General features: G+C 47.1%; 1 long non-coding RNA gene across 7 annotated transcripts in view; it reads right to left on the bottom strand.

Moving 5' to 3' along the window:
• The window catches only part of LOC309658243, a 162381-nt gene extending 148882 nt beyond the window's left edge, over positions 1-13499 (bottom strand). For all 7 annotated transcript variants that reach the window (XR_014262124.1, XR_014262125.1, XR_014262126.1 and 4 more), the window contains exon 1: positions 12425-13499. This is a non-coding gene — a long non-coding RNA (uncharacterized lncRNA). The remainder of the gene's footprint in view (positions 1-12424) is intronic.
• Positions 13500-13585: the final 86 nt, after the last annotated feature.

The following is a 13585-nucleotide window of genomic DNA, read 5'->3' on the forward strand; positions in this document are numbered from 1 at the left end:
CCAGAGAGCTGGGTGTAGCTGAGTGGGAACAGAGGCAGACTCACCACTGCTGCGTTTCCCTCCAACTCTTGAGAGTTGACACCTTTGGGTACCTCTTGGTGCCCTGACGACAGTGAGGCTCATCTTAGAGAACTGCTCCCCCAGCCATATCCACAGAGTCCCAGGGTGGGTACCCGTCCATGAGATCACATCCCACGGCCCTACCCCCGTGACCACGAAGCATCAGAGCAGAGATCTGAGCCAATCAGATTCTCCCCCTGGAATCAGGAACTTTCTGGAATTTGGAATTACAACAGAGAGATTCCAGCTCATTCTGGGCTGATCTCTGGATGGCAGAGATGCAAAACTCTACAGTTAGGTGAGGCCATCTTTGGCCACGTGGCCCAGAAATGCAGAGAAAGTGGATCCGCAGAGAGAAGCAGAGATGTAAGGCAAAAAGAGATAAGCCCTAACAAGGCATGCTCTCCCTCAGCCTTTGGCCAAGTGTTTTTGCTGCCACAATGCCCTCCTCTCCCTCCCTCTCTAAGATAACTGCACAGGACTCACGGGTTCCATAATGCTTAACAGTGAAATTCATTGATACGGACGGAATGTTTGTATCTCCCAAAATTCATATGTGGAAACCCTAACCCCTGGTGGAAAGGCTATTTGGAGGTGAGACCTTTGGGAGATAATTAGGATAGATGAGGTTATGAGGGTGAAGCATCCCATGATGGGATTAACGCCCTTGTAAGAAAAGACCATAGAGCTTACCCTCTTTCTTTCTCTCTCCCCACCATGTGAAAGCACAGCAAGAAGATGGCCATCTACAAGCCAGGAAGAGAGCCCTCAGCAGAACCCAGCCAGGCTGGCACCCTGATCTCAGACTTCCCAGCCTCCAGCTCTGTAAGAGAATAAATATCTGTTGTTTAAGTCTCCCAGTCTATGGTATTTTGTTTACAGCAGGCCTTTGCCCTGGCCGTTGGCCTTAAATTTCTCATCTACTGCCACTTTCCCCATCACTCACTAGACCTCGGCCGCACTAACCACCGTTCAGTTCTTCGAACAAGTCAACCTTAGTTCCAACCTCAGGGCCTTGGTTCTTACTCTGCTTCTGGCTGGGAGTAGCCTCCCTCTGTCTTCATACGGTGGGCTTTTTCATGTCATTCAGATTTTTATAGAAATAATCCTTATTCAGAGAAGCCTTCTCAGACCACCCTCATTGACATAGGCCCTTAGACACTCTATTTTCTCATTACTTTATGTGCAGCATGAGACCAGCTACCTTGCCCATCTTATTCACCACTATATCCCACAAAGCCCAGCCCAGCACCCAGCACAGCAAAGGTGTTCATCGGATATTTGTTGAATAAATGACTGAGACACAAAGAGTCTGGCCTCCACGAGTCCAGACAGAGAGCCAAGCTGTGGGTGGAAAAGGGGAAAGGGTGACACTGGCAGAGGGCACCACCATTAGCTTGGTCTGCGTTCAAAAGTCTCCCAGGCAGCAAACCAGCTCACGCAAGCCCTCCTAAGGAAACACAGTGCAGAACTCGGGAAATGGAGCCCAGGGCTGGTCAAAAGACAGTCATACTCTAAAATATGCACGACCAGATTTTGTGTACCACGTGTTTTATCTTTGACCGTACTTATGGAAAGATTATTCAAGAACATCGTGAACACACAAAAATAAATCTTTAAAAATATCATTTGGATGACACACACATACAAATGAAAGATTTTTCTCTTTCTACTATAGCATTCCATTAAGGCATTTTGAAAAAGCAAATGTGCTAAGTAACGGCACACCATAACCTGCAAATAAAAATGGACCCAGTTGCTACCCACACAGCTGACCCCAGATGAAACCCACCCCAATCTCACCATCAATCAAGGTAGAAGGAGGGGGCAGCTCGCCAACTCTGTTTCCTGTCCTCTGAGGACCTGACAGTGTCCAAAGCAACAGAAGGTCACGGCTCTTACTCACACTTGGATGTGGGTCAGAAAGTGGCCACAGCCACCACTGCCTGCTTTGATCACTGGGGAAAACAATGGCTATGCAGTGAGTGCCAGGTGCCAGAAGCAAGGCATTTGACACGCTATCTCACGTAATCCTACAACAACCCTATGAAGCACACAGTGTTATCCTTGAACTTATGTTGAGCAGGCTGAGGCTGCTCAACATAAATTCAAGCCTCAACAGAGAGGCTAAGTAACCTGGCTGAGATCACACAGCTAATCGGCATCAAGGCTGAGATTTGAAGGCCACAGTGCCTAGATCCCTACCTACCCAAGAGCTGTCCCTCACCTCCACACTCCATAGATTAGCTCTCCTTACTCTTCTTCATCCCCACCATCAGTAACTGACGTCAAGGGACCAACACCTTCCTCTTTTCTGTCCCTCCTAAACACCCAGCACGTGCCAGCCTGCAGTGAACTTCACGAGGTTGATGATGATGGACCCAGGCTTCTTGCAGAGCATCCCCTTCTGGTCCGCCTCTCTCTCCCTCTGCCTTATCCCCCGAGGGCTCTTTTCTCATCAATTATCAGCCCTCTTGCTTTAGTTTTGTATGCCTAATTTATCTTGTTACCCACTTCTTTTTGTTTGTTACCTAGCCAAAAAACAAGAAGAGTGGGCTTCCCTGGTGGCGCAGTGGTTGAGAATCTGCCTGCCAATGCAGGGGACACGGGTTCGAGCCCTGGTCCGGGAAGATCCCACATGCCATGGAGCAACCAAGCCCGTGAGCCACAACTACAGAAGCCTGTGCACCTAGAGCCCACAACAAGAGAAGCCACAGCAATGAGAAGCCCGCGCACCACAACGAAGAGTAGCCCCCATTCACTGCAACTAGAGAAAGCCCGCGTGCAGCAACGAAGACCCAACGCAGCCAAAAATAAATAAATAAATTTAAAAAAAAAAAAGATATGGGCTTCCCTGGTGGCGTAGTGGTTGAGAATCTGCCTGCCAATGCAGGCGACACGGGTTCGAGCCCTGGTCTGGGAGGATCCCACATGCCACGGAGCAACTAGGCCCGTGAGCCACAACTACTGAGCCTGAGCGTCTGGAGCCTGTGCTCTGCAACAAGAGAGGTCGCGACAGTGAGAGGCCCGCGATGAAGAGTGGCCCCCACTCGCTGCAACTAGAGAAAGCCCTCGCACAGAAACGAAGACCCAACACAGCCATAAATAAATAAATAAATAAATAAAAAGAAGCTTTCATTTAAAAAAAAAGATAAAAAGCTTAAAAAGAAAAACAAGAAGAGTCTAAAAAACATTCTTTGGCTTCCTTTTAGATTGTAATCTTACCTTAGTTCTTGTGCATTTCTTTCTTCTGAGGACTTTCTTTTACTTTTCTCTCTTTTACTTCTTCCTACTTCTTCTGCCTCTCTCAAGGTTTTGAGGTCTTAAGGAGAAATATATATATATATAAATAAATATATATATATATAAATAAATATATATATATATTTGTGTGTGTGTGTGTGTGTATATATATATATATATATATATATATATATATATATATATATATATATGCACATACATGGGCACTGGATTCCTCTGGCCGTCAGGCTAAGTTCACTTTGTTCATCATCAAAATGAAAGTGTTTTGCAACATGATCTATAATACTTATTATTCACTGGTGGGGATGGCGAAGTGGGTTCTGATTTCAGAACAATAATAAAATACAAAGATCTGGCAATCTGAATACCCAAGTTCAAATCTGGACTTGACCCTTCCAGCTGTATGTGCCTTGGACAAGAATCTCTGAGCTTGAGGTTTTCATCTGTAAAATGGGAATGATAATTCTACTCCCTCCCAAGGCTGTAGAGAGGTTTAAAAAAGCCGTGTATATGAAAGCACTTTCAACCTAGAAATAATTTCAGCATAAAGCAGTATGGAATCCGGGCCTTGGCTGAACTACGAAGTGCCACAAGAAAGGGGAGGATGCTGTTGAATTGTGCATTGGATATCGCACCTGGGTGGCCCACTAACTCTTTACATCCACGACCTTTCCCCCAAACTGGGTTTCCTCTCTGGAAGTCCCAGTTCTGCTCATGGAACCAGGAGGCATTTCATCATTCAATAACCACACACACACACACTTAATCCGCTGTGAGTCAGGGGCTGCAGTGGGTGCTAGGGATTGGACATTGAACTTGCCGAACAATATCCTCTCCTTCAGGGCCCTTATAATCCATTTTGGATGGGAGAAACAGTAAGACAACAAACAATGAAAATAAATAAATAAACAAGATAATAACTGATCAAGGCCCCTGATTTGCAGGAACAGCCTGCATGAAGGCCCGAAGGCAGGAAAGAGGTTGGCTTATTTGTAGTATAGAAAAAAGGTGCTGGAAGGGAATGAGTGATTCCCTGAGGAAGTGGAAACCCCTGAGGTCTGCAAAATCAGCAGGGCCAGATCTTACAGGGTCTTCCGGTCCGTGGTCAGGAGTGTGGATTGGATTCTAAGGAGGCCTCTGGAGTCAAGCGATGGAGTGATAGGATTGGGTTTAGGGTTTATTTTTGTTGGTTGCGTGGTTTGGTTTTTTTTTTTTTTTATCAGTCTGGCCACAGTGCAGAGAATTAGGATTGGAGAGAGTGTTGGTGAGCGAAAGTGGAAGCAAGAGAGCAGATAGTCAGCTCCACGGTAGGACGAGACAGAGATGACTGAGGCTTGGATGGTGGAAATGGAGAGAAGCGAACAGAATCGACAGGTATTCTGGAGTCAGAAACAACACAAATTGGTGATGAGTTACATACAGAGGTGTGAAGGGAAGGAGAAAATGGCTCATTTTCATATCAAAGAGGACTCCTGGGTTTTTTTTGCTAGAGCAACCAGAAAAGTAGTGATAGCACTGATTGAGATGGGGGTGGGAGATGGAAGAGAAGTGGAGGAGCACGGGGCAGGTGAAGGGGGAATTGGTAAAAGAGAGGCTTAGGGACTTCCCTGGCGGTCCAATGGTTAAGAGTCTGTGCTTCTTATGCAGGGGGCATGGGTTCGATCCCTGGTTCGGTATCCCTGGTTGGAGAACATGTAAGATCTCATATGCCACGCGGTGCGGTCAAAAAAAAAAAAAAGAGAGAAAGGCTTAAACTTCCATCATTTTCCCCACCTACCCCTCAAGTGCAAAAGTTGGTTATCTTGCCAGTTTGTCCCCCACAAGCTTCTAAAAATCGCCTCTACCTTCACAGCTCCGATTTGCCACGTGACTTCTCAATGTGTTTCGCCCCTGGAGGTCTCCACCTCCAAACCATCTCTGCACCCTCACTAGCCCCACATCCTCAGGACTTTCTGGAATGGGGAGTAATGCACTTACCTTTACTGTTTAAGACTTCTGCATTGGGTTTTCTGTTACTTGCAGATGAAGACAGACACACCAGGCCCTCGGGATCAAATCCCAGCCAACGTTCAGCCAAGAGTCCTCTCCTCCAAAACACCATCCTTCCCTGCCACACCAGACCACCCAGCTCTCCATCCTGCCTGCTCTCGCTCACTCCTCTGGGCCTCTGTGTATGTTGGTCCAGCTGCCTGGGATGCGTTTTCTCCCTGTTTCCACCTTCTAAATGCCTCCTAACCATTCTCTTAGCCATTCTTCAGTTCCTGTTTTTTAAGTGAACATAAAAACTAAAAATTTTTCATCTTTGACACCTTTCATGAGGTGTCAACCATTGAGGGGGTCAGTGGTTGAGGGAAACCATTCTCTTAGTTCCCAGAGTAGCCTGCCCTCATCTCCATCATAATGCCAACCACACAGTGTTGTAAAAATTATTATTTCCTCGTCTCTAAATTTGTACTGCTGTAAGGGCAGTGCCTGGGTTTATCTCTTCCTTGCCGTCCAGTATGCAGCACAGGATCTAACACACAGACACACACAAGAGTCGACTGAATGACTGAATGTCAGAGTGGGTTAGTGCTATAGACTGAACGTTTGTGTCCTCCCAAAATTCATATGTTGAAAGCCTAACCCCCAATGTGGTGGTATTTGGAGGTGGGGTCTTTGGGAAGTAAGTAGGGTTAGATAGGTTATGAGATTATGACCCTCATGATGGGATTAATATCCTTATAAAAAGAGGAGATATGAGATGGATCTCTCTCTCTCTCTCTCTCTCTCTCTCTCAATATCTCTCTCTCCCCCTCTCTCCCTCTCTTTATGCATAATTCAAGGAAGCAGGCCTCCACTAAGAACCCAAACACGCTGGCACCCTGATCTCAGGGTTCCAGCCTCCAGAACTATGAAAAAGAGATATTTGTGGGAATTCCCCGGTGGTCCAGTGGTTAGGACTCTGCACTTTCACTGCCGAGGACACGGGTTCAATCCCCGGTCAGGGAACTAAGACCTCGCAAGCCGCGCAGTGCAGCCAAGAAAAACAGAAAGAAAGAAATATTTGTTATTTAAGCCACCCAGTCGATGCTACTCTGTGATAGCAGCCCCAGCAGACTAAGACAAGTAAGTTCTAAAGTCTTCAAACGAAGTAAAAATCTTGAATGGTCAAAATTAATCTTAAAAATCCTGCCTACCACACACTAAAATACAGTATCCATGTTTTTATTATACATAATTCTTATCCCCACTGAATTTTGAGAAGTACTGAGCTCCACTAAAGGCGAGAATAAACAGAGAGGTTATATGACAACGTCTCTCATTCAAAGCACCCCACTGTAAAACAGTCATCAATCCTTAACAGGGAGTTTTAAGGAAGATGGGGTGGGGGAACAGCTTCTTCACTGGCTCCTGGTTCCTCCTCCTTCTTCACTGGCTCCTTCTACACTGGCTCCTGCTTGCCTGAAGGAGTTTACTTGACTTTTGTTTTAATATTCTCGCCTGTAACCTCAGCCCCCAGTACAGCAGGAAAAAGTTGTCATCCTCATCTGGTCCAATGAAGCCTTTTTATTTTTCTCAGTAATTTACAGAAATAATAATAAAGGGGCAGTTTTAAAATTCTTATTACAAAACTGAATAATTTAAACCTAGCAGGGACTTCCCTGGTGGTCTAGTGGTTAAGACGCCACGCTCCCAATGCAAGGGGCCAGGGTTCGATCCCTGGTCAGGGACCTAGATCCCGCACGCCACAACAAAGATCCCGCACACAGCAAAGACGATCCTGCGTGCTGCAACTAAGACCAGGCGCAGCCAAAATAAATAAATAGTTCAAAAATAAATAAATAAAATAAACATAGCAAATTTTCATTCCCTAGTTTCCTGACTTTGAAGGTATATAAACTCAAAATGAGCAACATTCTCTACATGCAACTAACTATTCATCAGCTGTCAAACACAAACTGGGGGCAGATCCACCTCACAAATACTAATTCCAGATCTCAAGTAAATCTCTAATAAGTTCTAATTTATTGTTATTTCTGGTTCTTCTTGCACTTGCATCATAAAACTAGTACTTTTCAAACCTTTGATGGGTTGTAATTTTCCTAAAGAGAAGAGGGTCATCTTCTTTTCTCCATAATTGCAAAGCATTTTCATTCTTACATTTATAAACACTAGTAAGAATATTCTTTGGATCACCTTTGTAAACACACCTGACTTCATCATTTGTCCCTTTCAAACTGTATCAAGGAAATTTTGCTGAACAAACACCACAAAAGGTACAAGAAGATTGGCCTCCCCTTCTTTGAGCAAAACAGGATAGTCCAGGTTCTTGTTGCAAAATATTGGGTGATGAAATCATTCCTGTTGAATGACTAACTGGATGAGAATACCATATTTTTTGTCCTCAAAAATATATTGTTTATTGATCGATTCTGGAGTGTGAGAAAATTGATCCAGAATGTTGTATGGTAAAACTCAGAGTCTGAGACTTTGCTTACAGGGTGAATTTTACTGTTATCATCAGAGTCAACATCGCTGCTGTCTCTTCTGATTTGTCTAACTACTGTAAAACATTTTCCTTTGTCAATGTTCTTCTCTTTACCATTTTGCGCAGGCAATGAAAAATTCTGTGTTCTCCATGGCATGCAATGAAAGTGATAATAATAAAACTACAAAGATGATGACCTTGGGGCTTCCCGGTGGCGCAGTGGTTAAGAATCCACCTGCCATTGCAGGGGACACGGGTTCGATCCCTGGTCTGGGAAGATCCCACATGCCGCGGAGCAACTAAGCCCGTGTGCCACAACTACTGAGCCCACGTGCCACAACTACTGAAGCCCATGCACCTAGAGCCTGTGCTCCACAACAAGAGAAGCCACTGCAATGAGAAGCCAGTGCACCACAACGAAGAGTAGCCCCTGCTCGCCGCAACTAGAGAAAGCCCGCGTGCAGCAACAAAGACCCAACACAGCCAAAAATAAAAATAAATTAAATTAATAAATTTATTTTTAAAAAAAGATGGTGTCTTCTATCCTCTTTTATACCTTCTTGAAAGATGATGTAATACTCTAAGAAATGTAATAAGAAAACTGAAGGGTGATGCAATCGTGATGATTTATTTCACTATTGCATCAACCTTCTGGATGGTGATTCCATCATTCTTCCATTTTCTTATTATTTTAGTATTTTTAGCATAATTGGCAATAATTGATGGGTAATGATGAAATAATTCCTAGGCTGAGAAAATGGAAAACATTTCAAGATATAAGAAAAATCAGATCACTAAGATCCCGTGAAGTCTTAGATTTATAAATGGCTCCAATGGTCCCATATGGTACATTCAAGATAGAATGAGTTTTATTCTGTTCTTGTTAAAAAGTAAATGTTCTCTTTGATCTTTGAAAAAGTTCCTTCAAAAGAACCAAAGTCATGATATATCAAACTTTACAAATAGTTAGAACTGCTCAGAAAAAAAAAAACTCAAAAACTAAAATTGGGTCCCCTAGACCCGGATGGTATACTGATGGTTAAATCACATTAATAGATTTGGTCGTTTCGTGAAAATTTTCAAAATCTGACTCCCTGGTAAACTGCCCCACAAAAAGACCCTTCCTTTACCCATAGTTCTCGGACCAAACCCAGTCAGAGAGAAAGCTCCATAGTATTCCAAGACCATGAATGTTCACCTCTGGGCTCCACCAGCACTGCCCATGGAGATCAGACTGCTCCTGGCCTGGGACGTTTTCTCCGAGAGTCTGTCTCCACACACAGTGAGGAAGCAAAAATCATGACCCGAGGAAAACAGAGATGGCTTCTGGAATACTCTGCAGGCTTCAGAGCAAGGCACTAACAAAACTCAGACCACAATCAGACACCGAAGTTTACTGCTTTACATTCTTTCCAGTAAATGGATTTATTGTGAGGAGACAGTGGCCCTATTCTCTTGGGGTTTTTTAAAATTCTTTTTCATCTTTTGTGTTTCCAGTCAGTCCATGACTATGGTTTGACTGTTAATCTACAACATAGAGGAAATGTCCAATTCACAAAAGTGGTGTATTCCAAACCTTTGGAAGTTGGTTGTTTTGGGAACTCAGAATATTTTCTCCTTAAATAAACAATATTATAAATGATGGTGAGGTTTCCAGACCAGCCCCACAAAAGCTCTCTTAACTCATAATGTTGTTGAGGCCCTGGACTTTTACGGTGAAAATTAGTAGAGAGCAATTTTGTTGTAGTACCAATAAACAAACTCAAAGATGGAAGACATAGTCTCCTTTCTCCTGAATTCTATTTAATGGAACAACTGGTTTAATGAAAGGACATAAAGGGAAAGACAGAGACTTTTTAGGGAGAGACCTCTACTTATAAGAATTTTGAAGCCTTATAGCAGTATTCTATTGTTATTTTGTCTGTCCAGTTTCACTTGGATACCTTTTTTTCATTTTCCCTCATAGAAGCGTGACACAAAGGAGCCATGATGAGGGTAGATTTGGGGCTCATAGCAAAGGATGGGGGAGGAAAAGCAAAAAGTTTGAAAGAGATTTTCTTGATGGGGCGATTAAAGCACGTCGTTGCACGGGGGAGATTGCCTAAATCGGTATTAACTGATTTGCTAAGGAAATTGAGGAGAAGGTGGAAGACCCAGTATTAGTGCCCTAGGCCCTTGAGCCAGGAAGAGAGAGAGGAGAGCCCACTATTTGGTCAGACAGTTCCCTCTCTAACCATAAGGTGGTGCCATCAGCCCAGACAGTCGGCCCCGAGGGGGCGTGGCTTGCAGGAGGAGGAGCTCTCCACGAGGAAGCCACGTTTTCCACTCTGGCTTTGGAACTCAGAAAGCCTGGACCAGACACCAAGTATCAACCTATGCGATATTGCCTCATCATCCGACAACTTCCCATCCTCCAAGGCCCCACCTGCTCATACTTTCCCATCCTCCAAGAACACCTTTCTAGGCATAGCAACCCACATCAAGATTCCAACTAATTACTTCCCATTCCTCTCATCCATATCCTCCTTCACAGTGTCAGCACTGGGCCCCTGACCTTTTCCTAACTCCAAAAGGGAATCTAGTCTAAGAGCATCCTGGAGTTTCATCCTTAAATGCCATCAGGATGTGAAAACAAGATCTCTGGTGAGCACAGATTTGTCACAAAGGCCCCACAACAAGGCCCCAGATGCCCTTGCCAGCTTTATCTTCCACTTGAATACCAAACTGGGCAACCCCTATTCCCGATACAAAACGCACCACATCTCCTCCGTTCATTTACCCCTGCTGGTCCTCCCTCCTGTGATACCCTCTGTTCCTTTTCTACTTGTTAGTATCCTCTCCCCTTTCAAAGTCTAACCCGAATTAACCTACTTACTGTTTGGATTTAACTGGTGGAGTTAGAGAGGAAAACTTGGGTTCCACGTATTAACCACAGAAGCCCCAGGATGTCACGAGGTGAGCCTGCCTCATCCTTTCCACTGCCAGTTGGGTCTTAAACTGAGAAGGAGGGTCTGTCCAGCCAAGACTCCCTGCTGAGCCTCAGGGCAATACCAGCTGGACCGTCCTTGCATCTCCCAAGTCTCAATTCCCACCTAGAGAGACACCAAAGCTGCAAGCACAATGCGTGGCCCAGTATCTATTCTCAATTCATGTTTCCTTTATAATCATAATAATAATAATTACTATCATTATTACTGCCCCTTCCCCACTCCCTACTGTCACCAGCCGCAGTCTGCCAAACCAGGCCTGAGTTACAGAGCTAGAAGAAGGAACGAGGGGAGATCACAACACAGTCACGGGCCTGAGCTCCCCTCCCCACTTCCACCCCAGGCCTGTGGCCTAGACTGATAATCCCTGGAAACTGCCTCCTGATTCTGCAGAATTTTCTCAGCCCTGATGGGATGAACTGGGATGGGCATTCTTCTCTGGATGTTTGGCCCTGGCCAAGTGGCCTGAAGATCAAACTTTTAAGAACTGGTACCTGTAACTTGCAACACCTCAAATACAGCTAACTACTTTCCTTTTAGTTCTAAAGGGACAGGTGGCTCAGGTTGGAGACAAGAATGTCCCCTGTGAGACTGGAGCAAAAAGCCCCAAGATGAATTTTTCTATATGCAGGTCCTCATGGTGGCAAAAGGCCATGCCCCAGCTCCGGGAGGCAGGAGCCCAGAGACCTCTATCTGCCTGGCCCCTGCTCCAGGTGGCCGAGAAGACTCAGAGAGTCTGCATCCAACAAAGGTCGGCTTGCTCCCACCCCCTGGACCTCTCCTATTTCCGTGACTCAAAGAACCAAGAGACCGGATGCCCTGTTTAACGCCAATATTGCTCATGTTCTCACCTACAAAAAAGGCTCTCCAAGGAAAGAAAGCCTACCCAGGAAATTCAGAGGCTTATGGAGTTCGTGGGAGGCCAGACTGCTGCCGTTTCTTTGTTATGTTTTGTCTTTTCAGGATCTACAGGAGACGGTGTTTCATAAACTAATAAAGGAAGTTAACTACGCAAACAAAAGCAGGGTGGGAAAGGCGAACCACCTATTTTAATGTACTTGTACGCCACCTCCTTCCCCCAAAGCTCTGAGGCTGCAAGAAGTAATTGTTATTGGAATCATGGGCATGAGTGGTCAGTTTCTTGCCACTGCTGCAGACTCGGACCTTCAAAGTGACCGTTTCCTTGGGCTCTGAAATCGGGTGGGGATGGTGGACAGCAGGTCCCAGGCGCTGCAACCCCGGGGAGAGCCCACCCGACACCCCCCCCCCTTCCTTTCATTCCTCCCACCTCAAGGCCACTGGATGCGCTGGACAGCCTCGGCCAGAGGAGCCCACCCTGCCCCCACCCCCCTTCCTAACGCCCTCGTGCATCCGGAACCCTGCGAAGAGAGCTTTGGAAGCCGAACGGCGGCCGGAGGATGACCCGGCCCCAGCGTCTCCGCACCCCCTCCCCCAACCGTGTCACATGGCTGCCCCAACGAGGCTCGCAGTGCGCCCCGCCGCGGAGACCCAGGGCCGCGTCGCCACGGGCAGTGGGTGATGAAACCTCCCCGGCGCATTACCGCAGAGGGCAGGGAGCAGAGCGGGGCCGGGGCCGGGGCCGGGGCCGGGGCGGGGGGTGGCAGCTGGTACCCGGGCTCACCTGTTCTCCTGGAGGAGGATGGAGACGGCGGGGGAGGGGCGAGGGAGCGTCAACCCGGGGTGAGTGGCGCGGCGCTCGCGTCCCCGCCCTCCCCCAGCCCTGCAAGCCCCCAGAGCAGCGCCGTCGGACTGACGGTGCCCGGAGCAGTTCCTGTCCCCAGCCCAGGCGCCGGGGAGACGTGAGCGTGCACACGTACACACACAGCGGGGGAAGAGGCGCTCCGAGCGGCGCCCAACTTTCTCCCTGCTTCCGCAGGCCGGGGGAGAAAGCGGTCGGGGGCAATCCAGCCCCGGCCGTGCTTGGGGAGGGAGCTCGAACAAGGAAAAGAGACGGAGAGAACTTCCTCGGGTTTTGTTTTTAGGGTTTGGGGAGAATTTTTTGACCTTTTCCATCCGATGAATGAAGAGTAAAGGGAACCAGAATGGGGTGGCGAGTAGCGCTTTGGGAAAATGGAAGAGTATGTTTGGAGACGCGTAAAGTTGCCTTTCAAGCTCCAGCCTCTGGGGCACGCGATGCGCCTCGGCGAGCTGACTCAGGGCTGCCTGGGCCTCCCAGCCCCCCACCTGGAAACGATGCAGGTCCAGTCAGTCACCTGGATCCCTGCAGCCCAGCCCGGAATCCGTCTGGATTGAGGGAGGGGCGAGCATCTGGCACCAAGTCCCACCAAAGAGGGGCGAAAAGAGGAAGATGGGGCAGTCGCTCAGGCTAAGTCCTATATCTAGTGCTCTGCTCCTATCTTAAATAGTTTGAGGTTTTGTTTTTTTTTTTTAATGCAAAGCGTCACAACGCCAGGAATTCCCATATGTGCCCAGTTTGGCCCCAGCATCACTGTATCCAGGAAGCTTCTCCAATCCTCGGGGCTGGGAATCTCAAGTGAATTCCAACAGGCAGAAAGAGGAAACTTTCCCAGCCCGATGCGGGTGTGATGCGAGTCAGGAGCCCGGGCGGACGCTGTCCCAGCGCAAACTGTCCCCTCTCGCCCTTCTTTAGCTGCAACCGGAGCTGGAATTCGCTTTTATTTTTTTAAGTCCGTCCGGCCATTGCCCTCGAGCACCCGCACACGCGCATGCATCTCCGGCCGCGCTCTCACACACTCACACACGCACGCAAACGCGTGGCCGCCGCCAGGTCTGCAACTTTGTCAGGCGCTCCCAGCGGCGC

The sequence above is a fragment of the Balaenoptera physalus genome, assembly GCF_965194825.1.
Source record: "Balaenoptera physalus genome assembly, chromosome: 3".
NCBI classification, from domain to species: Eukaryota; Metazoa; Chordata; class Mammalia; order Artiodactyla; family Balaenopteridae; genus Balaenoptera; species Balaenoptera physalus.